Raw genomic sequence first — 10,434 nt, 5'->3', positions numbered from 1 at the left:
GTTCTAGAAATCTAAATGACATGATTCAAAAATAAAAAACAAAGACAAGACATAGAGGAACAACTTCTATGAAGAAAGCATGGCCAAACAATGGCCACAAAGTGATCAAGTTGATAGGTAAAGTTAAGACATTGAAACTAAACCTAAAGAAAGGTTCATAAGACAGACTATTTTATGGTAGGGTTTTAACCCTAATATTTTGCTAAACACTAAATTATATGAAATAAGTATGTGAAACCCACTTTCCCACTACAACTTGACATGAAATTTCTAATAAGTAATTGATAATGCTTAATTGCCTAAAGTAAACCTAGGCTTATGTATATAGTTTGAATCAATTAGTATACCAATTAGGGACTATAGATAGCAGTACTGCTACATGAATAATCATTGATCGACAAAATATGTCTGATATGATTGTTCTACAGGCTATATACCTGCCCGTTGGCCATTGAGCCTAATTTCATTTCTGGCTTTAAAAGCCTACCCGCTGGCCTTGTGCCTGACATGATAGTTGTATACAAGGTAGACATATGGACGTCTAACCAATATACTCTTGTGTATCCAACCTTTATAGTCTGTTATAGGTTACTTGGGCACTGATATGATTTTAAAAAGACTGAAAATGAAATAAATGCACCGATAAGATCATGATAAATAAATTGATCCCAAAGTTAAATAAATCTGTAATGACTTAGAATTTATGAAATTTGTTTAGAATTATTATTTTTAATTATTCAGTTATTTTTCTTTAAAGTTATGCACCACTAAGCAATTCTCTTAGCGATTTGGTTTTTCATCACGTAGGTACTGGAGACCAGACATAGTCGTAGCAGCAGCCGCAGCAGTATTGCCCTTATAGATATTGACCACATCTAACAGTGTCTGCTAGTCACCTCAGTAGTATTTATTTTGATAGGGCCCATTTTATTAGATTTTGTATTTTTTTTTATTGTACATAAGTAGATACAATGTAACTCATTTTGAACTTTGTAAATATAAATTGTAATTATATTTTGGATTGTAAATAAAGTTGCGAGCTTTTGTATATAAATTTTCATATAAATGAGTTATATTATTTTCTTGAAATTACATGAAAAGTTGTTAATGATATGACATATGGAAATATGAGATAGATATGAAATTGTTTTTAACAGGTAAATATTGGAACATGCCAGATGCTAATAAAACAGAGGAGGCTCTACCCGGATTTCCACAGAAATAATTTTTTATTAAAAAAAATTTTACTACAGGTTTTCTATGAAGTATAAAATTAACAATGGACAGGACAAGATAAGATAGGGTGCTCCAGCACCGAATGTGGCACAATTTACTTGGCTACACTGTAAATGGGTAAGGAGCGTCACAAAAGAACTGCTAAACTACTATGTATATTGCTAATACTATTTATAAACTAATATAATGTGTATGCATTGCTAATAATTATGCAAGAAGATGTTTAACCTATATATATAAATAATGGAATCAAAAATGTCATAAGCTATATAAATAGTAGAATGAAAGAGGATATTTAGAAAAAAAAAATGCAATCCAATTTTATTTAAAATTAATAAAATAAAAATATAAAAAATTAAAAATATATAAATAAACTTTAATTAGAAGTAAAACGATAATAATAATCATTATTATTATTATTATTATTATTATTATTATTATTATTATTATTATTATTATTATTATTATTATTATTATTATTATTATTATTATTATATTCGTGTTTTAAATATTCTTTATGATTCTATTAGGATTAAACTTTTTTATTTTTCTGTAAATTTTATTAGTAATTAAATGTTTTTGTAATTATATTAAAAACTATTATAATATGCCTATTAAATAAAAAATTAACTTAATTACTTTAAATATGCTCAGTATGACAAAATTTGTAAACTTTTCTTTTTTTTTAAAGAAAGAATAATTCATAGATAAAGTTAAACAAGCAAAGAGCCCAATACAAAGTGCATTTGGCATACAAGGAAGAATGTGTAAGGCTTTTTTATTTTAGTAATTAATGCAGTTTGTTTGGTTTGTTTTAAAAAAAATTTTGCATCTGGCATACAAGATTCGTTGCAGGGAAAAGAACAATCTTGAAGAATTTTCTGCGCCAAACAATGCGCAGATTTGTTGCAGGAGCGTTTTGTGAAAGAGAAAATTGTCAAGCATAATGCTTTACTCAACTCTTGGATGTCGTGAAGTCATCCAGCCATTAAGAGCTTTTATAAGAATTTCCCAATCTCCTTCAACTATGACTTTTTTGTATCTCTGATCTTCGAGCAGCACAAAACTGCTTCACTTCTTGGGTCAGCATTTGAACTCGGGGTGAATTTTATTAATAGTACATAAACTTTAAACTTAATAACAGAATAACACAAAAATGTTAAATTTTAACTTAAAACCTTCTAAACAATTGGGTAAATAAATTAAAATCTCATAAAACTTACTATGTTTATAGGTAAATTGTTGACCTGGTAAATCTAGGTGGCATAAAAAAATATCCTCTCTCTCTCTCTCTCTCTCTCTCTCTCTCTCTCTCTCTCATTTCTATTTTCTTTCTTTTCTTGTATGCATAGCGACTTCTTCATCCTCACGTTCATGGCTTTTCTTGGCTTTTCTTTTTTTGAGTATTTTAGATATTCTTCTCTTTTCAATAGTAGATGTGTTTGCGTCATTCAAGGTGGTGGAGTAAGAATAGGGTTTTGGGGGTCCTCACCATTAATGGTGGGTTCTGGTTTTGAGATTGAAATGTTATTTGATGGAGATAGAATGGACTTTTATGGGTTTTAGATTATTAAAATTGATGGGATTATGGAGAATTGAGTTGAGTTTTGGTTTAAAAGTGGATTAGTTGAATTCAAATTCACTTCCTTTATGTTGCCTAATTTTCTTGAATTCAAATCAATTCTTGTTTCTGCTTTGATTTCTTTAGTTTCCCTCCCTGGTTTTCTAAATTGAAAGGTTATAGAATTCTTTGTGCATTTGTTTTCCCATAGAACTTTTGTATATTTGAGATATATAGTCCATCAATTTTAGAAATTATTAAGGAAAATAAAATGATAAATTTGAATCCCATCATAAATGTCAGGTGAGAGCTTTAACTGACGATGAAGAAGTCAAGAGAGAAAAATAGAGAGAATTTCATTTGAGAGTTTTGCCCGAAGATGATGAAGAAGAACAAGCTGGGAGAAGAACCTTGCCCAAAGATGAAGAAGTCGAGAGGACAGTCACGCAAGAGAAAGAAAATAGAGATAAGAGTGAGAGAGTGGGTTATACGTGTTGGAGGAGAGAGAATAGTGGGAAAAGAATTTTTAATCCTACTTGACATGCCACATCATCATTTGATCTTTAAACTGGCTGTTGAAGGTTATACGAGATTTAAAGTTACTTTTATTATATTTTGGGGGGTTTTAAGTTAAACTTTAAAGTTTATGTATCTTATTATTATCAACCTTAAAATTCATATACCATGAGTAAAATTTACCCTTTGCACTCCTTGGCTAAGCCTTTTCAGTAAGCCTTCACCTGCGATTAAAAGTGCATGGCTTCTTGGCATACTAGACTCTCTAATGTCAGAGGGTCTGATAGACGACGGGAAAAGACTTAGTATCTCCAGTCCACAAGAGCTCCTCTATGAAAATGAATTACAATGGCAACATATCCTCTATCATTTTTGTTGTCTACTATTGAATCAAAATTAGCATTAACTAATATATAAATTTAAGAACGTTCTAATATTACTATTGTATTTGTAAATGAATTATATAAAGGAAACTAATGAGAGATGAAATTTTTATATAAGTATCATAACTTATATTTTTAGGATTTCTCATACATATAAAATTATTTTTAATTTATATTATTGATATTAATTTGTTTTTAATTTATGTTATTTATATTAATTCATATTTATTAACTATTTATAATAGAATTTAAATATTATTAATTCCTTTATTTTTTATAATTACATGACAAAATTAAATATATTGAACATATTTATATTTTAGATGAGAAATTATAGTTTGAAAAAATAATCATAAACTTAAAATAATAAGACGTACCACATATGAAAAAATTCATTGATTAATATCAAAACTCAGGTTTGTGCTCACATATTAAATGGTTCAAACAAATAAGAAATTTTATACATTATGCAAAGTATTTATCGAGAATTGTTCTTCTCTATTTTTAATCAATTTATATGATTATTAATATATGTTGAAAAGTAATATCAATAATAAAATTTATAGTCTATTTACTGGAGTTGAACAGATAACTACTACTCTTAGCTCCTAGATCACATAATATAATAATTACTTAGGAGGTGATTCGTTATTTGAAAAGGATGAAGGGGAGGAGGGGTTTTATGGCCATAAAGGTGAATTTAGAGAAAACTTATGATAGGATTAGTTGGGAGTTTCTTTTTAATACTCTAGTGGAGGTGGGTTTTTCTAAGAACTTAATTCATTTGATTATGAAGTGTGTGACTACAGTGTCTATGCAGCTACTTTGAAATGAGGAATTGACATAAATGTTTAAACCTTCTACGGGCCTTAGACAGGGGGATCGCCTGTCCCCTTATTTATTTGTGTTGTGTATGGAAAGGCTGGAGTATGGGATTAATTTGGTAGTACAAAGTGGGGGGATTGGAGACCGATAAGGTTGAGTAAAGGGGCATCTACGTTGTCCCATCTATTTTTTGCAGATGATTTAACTTTATTTGTAGAAGCTAATAATGAGCAGGTTGAAGTTATAAAAGGAGTACTAGAAGATTTCTGTGTGTGCTCAGGTCAAAGAGTTTTAATAAAACTAAAGTCTTTTTTTTCTAATGAATGTGAATAGTGGTATAAGGAGAGATCTTAGTAGGAGGTTGGGTATTTCTGCAACTATTGATTTGGGTAGATATTTGGGGGTTCCTTTGTTGCATTCCAGGGTTACTAAAAATACTTATAATCACATCTTGGAAAATATGAGCTCTCATTGGCTGGCAGGGTTACTTTTGCTCATTCGGTGCTTTCAACTATGCTAGTGTATGCAAGGCAGACCTCTCTGCTTCCTACTGGAGTGTGTTAGAAAATTGAGAAGTGTTATAGGCAATTTATTTGGGATTCTATGGAGGAAAAACATAAGTTATCTTTGGTTGTTTGGGATAAAGTGTCTCTTCCTAAAGTCGAAGGTGGATTGAGGTTTTGGTGTATGATAGATTTGAATAAAGCTTTTTTTTTTATGAAGTTGGGTTAGAGTTTGTTTTCCAAGTCGAATGCGTTGAGGGTGAGAGTTTTGAAGGGAAAGTATTTAAATAGGGTGGAGGAAATTCCTAGTAGTGTGAGGAGAGCTAATTGTTGGGTGACATGGAGAGGTGTTAGCAGTGTGTGGGACAATGTTGTTTCAAATTTGCTTTGGTCTTTGGGAAATAGGAAGATAATTAAATTTTGGGCTGATTGTTAGCTACCTGGAGATTTGGTACTTAAGGAGGTTGCTGTTGTGGATGTGCTGGATCATTTTTTAGATTTTTCGGTGGCTGACTATGTTGATGAAGGGGGAGGTTGGCATTGGAATTATTTTTCTTATTCACATAGTACGCCCCAAAAGTCCAAGTAAGTCTTTGGAGAGCTCAGATCCTTTGGAATCAGGTTGGATTTAGATTCGTCATTCAGGGCAATCAAACAAAGTGTTCGAATAGGGCATAAGGTAGACAAGGTACATGGTATTCAGACAAGATACAAGGTGTACAAATAGGTATAAGATGTTCAAATAAAGCATAAGGTGTTTGGACAAGATATAAGGTGTTTGGACATGGCATAAGGAGTTTGGATAAGAAAATATCATCTTAGAAATCAGACTCAGGTTGTTGTAATGCACTATATCTCTGCCAAGAATGTCGCCTAATAATGTGTTATATGGAAGAAAATAGCTAGATAAGAGTTGGCAAGATCCCAAATATGGCAGAAAGGTGTTATCCCTTGCCTTATAAATAAGAATCATAACAATAGTCAAGGTATGCAATATAACATCCCTAATTTTCAAATAATTATTTTATATATATATAGTTTATTCTAACCCTGGTATTGTGGACTTCGTGTATGTACTTTTATTTCGTAGAAATTCGATCGTCGCTCGGATCTGCAATTTCGGGCCTAGCAGATAAGCTGCTGAAACCATTTCAGAACCGAGTCAAGATTATAGGCTACCCCACCATTTTTAGACGTTCTAGACGCATTCCAGTTGTCAGATTTGGCATAGGTAAACTCGAACTCTATGTTACTCAATTTTTGCCTTGTACTGGGTAAGAATAAAATTTATAAAATATTCGTGGATGACAAAAAAATTACGATTCCTATTGCAATAGCCTTATAATATTGTTAAGGACCGCGGGGCAGTTTTATAGAATTTTTAAAGTTAGTTTAGATAGTTTTTGAAAAATATAAGTTTTGAAGTCTTATAATTGAGTTGTTTAATGTTGTGATTATTGCTTGGATTGGAGGGCCTAAGAGGGGCCATATAATGATGATGAGATATGGGTTGAGTTTAGAAGTGTTATTTGAACCATTTTGCAGGTTGGGTAGGTCATAGGTATAAGGGAGACTCCGCCAGATTTTCAGCACAACTTAGGGTGTCTTTGGTCTTTTCTAAACTTGTATTGAGTCAAATATATTAAATAATTGCAATGAATTTGTCAGGTGAGCCGGCACAGCCTTCCTCCTTCGCCCAGCCACCACAGTGACTTCGATTAAGTCTGTGAGTAAAATATTAATTTTAATTGTAATTTCAATATTATTATATGTTCAAGCATGCCCATGCATCGCTTATAAATATGTATCAATGTAGTTAAACACTAGGCACGTTTTATATTGCATTCATAATTGTTGAAGTGCCATGGAAGTTGTTTGTGGTAATTTGGAGTAGTGTGTGTGCGTAGCGAGCGTGTGGTATGGTATTGGATATGGACAGGACGGGTAGACACTTCTTGAGAGACACTCGCTGAGACCCGGTCCTTCGGGGTAGACATGGCTTGAGAGACACTCGCTGGGACCCCGCATGTAACGATCAGGCTCCAACCACTAGAGGAATTGTCCGCTTTGGCCATAAGCCTCACGGTTTTGTCCCATAGGTGGAATGGAGAACTTCCTAGGAGGTCACCCATCCTAAGATTTCTCTCAAGTGAGCACGCTTAACCCTGGAGTTCTTTTAACTCTCCAGGTCATTCCACCAAAAGGCGCCTCTAGTGATTAGTTCCCCCATTTTATATATCATTACTTTTTGAGCCCAAGACCATCTCCGTGCTTTGCTGATGTGGGAATTGCCTAAGGGATCTTTCTCCCCCCCTTTCGGGACTCAGCGTCCTCGCTGAGGTTTGCCCCACCATCGCTCAAGAGGACACGCGAGTGGCTCTGATGCCACTAATAAACCTTACCAAATTTTAATCGAATAATACTGTAATAAATATCAGAAATTAAGTCTATCCAAAAAACTGTAAACATACATTCTGCATACTTATTTTTATTATATTTTATTTTATTTTATATTGTCACCACTAAGCAGAATTGCTTAGCGCGTCGCTTTTGCCACGCGCAAGTACTGGAGACCTAGCTGGGGAGCCCAGCAGACATCAGACAGGGTGAGCATTCAGAGCTACATCCGGGGTCTAGAGTCACCTCACATCTGCACTGCATATGGTAGGACATTAGGATTTTGGATAGCATTTTGTATTTTGCATTTTGTATTATGTATTATTTTTGGGATTGTAACTATCAACTCTTGTAATTATGTAATAATGTAAATATATGAAATTTCATGTTATCGAAATTTTCTATATAATGTATGTTGATAAATGAAATGTGGAGAAATAATTATGAATATGCTTCAAGTGATGAAGTGAATAGAAAAGTTTTAAAAATAGTATTGTGATTTGAAATTGAGATTTTGAGATTGATTTGAAATGTGTATAATGGAGTTTGGATTTGGAAATTATATTGGAAGTGTTTTTAAACAAGTTCAAAAGAACTATTTTTCCAATTTACAGCCGGCACTCTGTCGGATTTTCTACAAAATTTGCGAAAAAATTCAGATTTATCAAAAATTGTAAATAAATGAATTAAAAGGGATAAATTGTAATTAAAATATGAATTGGTGCTCTGACACACTGAGTGGCATAACTTACTCGGCTATACTGTGACGAGTAAGGGGTGTCACACCGCATTTGGTTTATTAAGCAAAAGTCTGGCTTGAGAGACACTCGCTAACAGAGGTTGGATTAAGAGGGCTGTATAGGGGATCAGCTCCCATATATGTATTGTTTGACATTGTTGGGTGTGTGAGTGCTCTAAATTGCCTTTTTGCTGTTATGATATGAAAATTATGACAATGTTGCATTTCACTCCATAGGGTGCATTAGCTTTAGATAGCTATAGAGATTATGGTTAAAATTGATATTTTACTCTCTGAGTCGAACGCTCACTCCTGTTCATCTATTTTTCTAGGCTACAGGAGGATTATTTGTTGTGGCTAACCTGCTCTTCTTCTTCGCAGGTCCATTGATAGTATTTAATGTATTTTGTACAATTGAGTTAAATTTTAGACTTCGCATGTGTTAGAAGCACCTATTTTTATTTTGGGCTTGTATTATAAAAGTTATATTGGACCTGTAAAAGTATTAACTGTATGCATGATGGGATTGGATGAGGGAGCTGAGCTCCCATTTGAGTTATGACATTTTGATTATGTGGAGGGTGAGCTGAGCTCCCCAATTTATTATATATTGTGTTTATAAGTCAGGCGAGTCAAAAACTCCTCATTAAATGGTCCATTTTATGGCCGGACTCTGTCCTGTTGAATTCTTGAAATTGAGCCCAATTGGGCATTAAAGTTGGGTTGAGGAATAGTTAGGCTTACTACGGGCCTCGGGGGCTTTAGGCTGGCCTAGTGCCAGTCCGGCCCATAGGTTAGGTTGTGACAAAAGTGGTATCAGAGCTTAGGCTTTAGATTCATGGGAAAGTGTGCACCTAGAGTTATCGCATGGGGAGTATAGGATTCTATTTCATCTTTTTTCTATAATTCTTCGTTTCTAGATTCTGCGTTATTCCTCGATTAATATAAGAGTGCTTTAGTTTAGCACCTCAGTTTTATGAAGTAAATAGAAGTGTAAAATAGAGTTAGCAGACATGTTGAGGTCTGCCATGGAAATACATTCTCCAAGAAACACTATATTTTTATCAGTATGGGTTTAAGTGTTGTGCCTATCTAGTGCTAGGCATGAGTACATAAAGGTGAGTTTTGATAGTATAATTGCACTAGATAAGGGTGAGGATACCACTGCTGGCAGTCGTCAGTGGATGACCTAGTCAGAGTAAGTTTATGATAATAGTATATTCAAGAGAGATAAGAGATTAGGAGATCTAGTCTGTCAGGACGTATCGTAGTAATTATACAATGTTCTCGATGTCTACTCTGTAAGCTGCAGATTATAGTACCGACATGAGATTATTGTGTAGAGCTGCGTGCATCTCTGTGGTTCTCCATAATGAGGGTGTTTGCGGATGGCCTCTGTTTTGGTACAATTATGCCAGAACAGAGTTCTATATCTACAGAGGAGTTGGGAACTCCTGGTTAGGGATCTAGAGCTAAAATATCGAAAGGTCACAGTTGCGTGGTAACTAGAGTCAGTAACTCGGTTACCCTAGCATGAGCTCGAGTTACATCAAGAGTTGCCATCAGACCAGAGGTTGTGGATTAGTTGCAAAGTAAAAGTGACATCTATAGAGTGAGACCATCTGGTCTTCGGTATGAAATTTTGGATGGTTTTTGCAGTACGACAAACATTTTGCTTAGAGCTTAGTGAGAATAGTATACCTTGTATGTATCAGCAATGTGTAAAGTACAACCCTACTACCTAGGGAAGGTCGAAACTATGAATTGATGATTTACAGAGCTATGATATGATAAGAGAGTCATTAATTTGATATGGTTTTGGCAAGGTGGTAAATGTAGTACCTTTGTTGCAGTAAGTTAGGGTATAGTCCTATCTTTTCAGAAGGGATCGAAGGTTATTACTGATATTGATGACTTATGGAGTACTGTCTCAGATGGGATTGTAGCATGAGATAGAGAGTTGTTAGCTCAAGTGTTCTGGAGAGGGTACAAGTTCCATGGAGAAATTATAAGATATAAGATCAAGATGTATGTAAGCCTTTAAATTGAATGACAGGTTTGGATACCTAGTATTTCAAGTTTCAGCTAATTAAATGGATATGAAAAATTAGAGTTGCTACAGATCCCCTCATTAAGGTAGTAGGGGGTAGTATGTAGTCCAAAAGGGTAAGAATAGAGATCACGCAGGAGAAGTATGACTATTATTCCCTAAGTTCATCCTTAGCTTCTTAATGCTTAAGACTAAAGTATACTCCAAATAAAGTAAAGGAAAAA

This window comes from Hevea brasiliensis, chromosome 13, assembly GCF_030052815.1.
Source record: "Hevea brasiliensis isolate MT/VB/25A 57/8 chromosome 13, ASM3005281v1, whole genome shotgun sequence".
Lineage (NCBI taxonomy): Eukaryota > Viridiplantae > Streptophyta > Magnoliopsida > Malpighiales > Euphorbiaceae > Hevea > Hevea brasiliensis.
Note: the sequence above shows the minus strand (reverse complement) of the source record.